This window comes from Amphimedon queenslandica, unplaced genomic scaffold (genome assembly GCF_000090795.2).
Source record: "Amphimedon queenslandica unplaced genomic scaffold, v1.1 AMPQUscaffold_12520, whole genome shotgun sequence".
NCBI classification, from domain to species: Eukaryota; Metazoa; Porifera; class Demospongiae; order Haplosclerida; family Niphatidae; genus Amphimedon; species Amphimedon queenslandica.
Window position 1 is genome coordinate 15,479 of NW_003547243.1, and position 2,122 is coordinate 17,600.

General features: G+C 29.9%; 2 long non-coding RNA genes across 2 annotated transcripts in view; one reads left to right on the plus strand and one right to left on the minus strand.

The window, feature by feature from the left end:
• The first annotated feature begins 979 nt into the window (after positions 1–979).
• On the plus strand, positions 980–1,795 carry LOC109587579 (uncharacterized). Its single transcript, XR_002187688.1, has 4 exons — positions 980–1,171; positions 1,393–1,527; positions 1,612–1,659; positions 1,713–1,795. It is a non-coding gene; the product is annotated as an uncharacterized LOC109587579 (long non-coding RNA).
• The window catches only part of LOC109587578 (uncharacterized), a 1,405-nt gene continuing 990 nt past the window's right edge, over positions 1,708–2,122 (minus strand). Inside the window, exon 4 of the long non-coding RNA XR_002187687.1 lies at positions 1,708–1,796. This is a non-coding gene — a long non-coding RNA (uncharacterized LOC109587578). The remainder of the gene's footprint in view (positions 1,797–2,122) is intronic.

The following is a 2,122-nucleotide window of genomic DNA, read 5'->3' on the forward strand; positions in this document are numbered from 1 at the left end:
ATGTACTTGTAATATAACTAATGAATATGATTATAAGTACAACCCATGATAGACTTATACCAATTATGCTAATATTTTATAGACACAGCTGTAGTGTTTCGTCTTATATTGAAGTTGCCTTGCTCTATTTGTAATAGCTGATACTACACATACAAAATTGATACTCATATATGATTATTAAATTCTCTCTTGTTGTTTAGTATCTGTTGTCAGTAGGGCAGAATGAGAACTGTGACATTACAGTAGGAGGTTGCTGGTATGTGGTGTTTGAACCAGAAGATAATACTTCTCTTCCTCCTGCTTGTAATGGACCCTCTCTTCTCTATACAACCAGCCACTCCCTTTACTATAGTTTGTTGTATTTTATCAAAATTTTTATTTTGATTTAGCGAAATTATTCATTTTTTATTGTCACATTATATTTGCATACGTTTTGCAATGCTTCTTCATTGTAAACTGCTAAGCTGCTATACATTGATATTTGCAGTCACCTATTAATTTGATTATAAGCGATTAAGTTAAAGCTGATTATTTATTTACTCCTATGTAACCAATATGCATTAATGTTTTCATGCTGTGTAGAAAGTTTGTGCTGATTCCGATCAAAATTAGATTTTTTACTAATTTTTAAAGTTGCTCCAAAATTGGGCCAAAGTCCCTGTACAGGGTCGTTGGCCAAATTTTGTCAAAAATGAAAAGTAGAGAATTCTCATTTTTATTACATTTTATGATGCATAGAGTTTATTCCGATCAAAATTAGATTTTTTATTAATTTTTAAAGTTGCTCAAAAATTGATAATAAGATACTATTATCTATGGTCAAAGTCCCTGTACTATAATACAGAGTTTTTGCCAAATTTTGCCAAAATTGAAAAGTAGAGAGTTTTTTACTTTTATAATATTTTCTGATGCATATACATGTACATGTACATGTACTTATGTTGTATAGAAAGTTTGAGCCGATTACGATTAAATTTAAAATTTTTACAAATTTTTAAAGTTGCCTAAATTTAATCCACTTATATTCACTGAGTTCTCAACTTATCAATCACAGAATGTGTCAGTAGCCAAACCAGTTCTTTCATCTCCCTCTCGTACTATAGGAGGAGGAGGGATAGTGTCACCATCTCCTACCAGTTCAATGAGTAGCACATCAACTGATAGTAATAAGGTAATGGGGCGGGAGGGAGAGGGGAAGAAGAGAGGGTTCATTTTGTTAAATTTTTATTATTTTAAATATTTCTTAAATTGTCTCATCTGTACATGTACCTTTAAGTTGTGAACTTTTTATTAAAATACATGTACATGTAAACTGTACATGCTTTATACATTGTATACTGTACATTTAAGTTAATAATAATTATTGTTGTAATTAAAAAAAATTTTTGTTAGTCTCTTGGTTTGTCTGAGATTTGGTGTCAGTGTCTACAAAAGTGTCTGGACCTTGTAAACATTTATTGTCCAGCAATGATGAAGAAACACTTAACATAATGATTAATGAGAGAGAAGGAGAAATGAAGATTAAAGGTATTAATTACACTGTATGTAATTATTATGTACATGTATATTACCAAGAATGGATATTTATGTTTTATTACATTTTTATTATAGAAAGAAGTGGAATGAAATACATTGACTCTTTCATCAAGAAAAAATGAAGTAAACATGTAAATAAATAATGCACGTATCTTTATCTCTCTCACTCCTCTCAGATTATTATTTTACTCTTGCTCCGACATTTCCTAAATTTTGAATAGTTTAGCAATGAGAAGTAAAGTCCTTGAGACAGTCTGATTCTAAAAGAAAGAAAAACAATTATCATTATTATTAATTTTTGTCATAAATTTTGGTGATTAGCTGGTTTAATTATTTTGATTTGTTAAATTAATATCCAGGAGCCATTGAACATGCACATGTAATTATGCAATTATTTGGTAAATGGTTATCAAATTGCTAATATCACTAAACTTTCTTTCCTTCAAAAATTCCACATACCATATAGCCGGAAAATTTGGCGGTCTAAAACTTTGGCGGTTTTGCATCAAAACTGCCTAAATATAATATTGACGGTCATTTAATTTGGCGGTTTACTATCTTGTCTTTTCTTTAAGCACACTCAGTC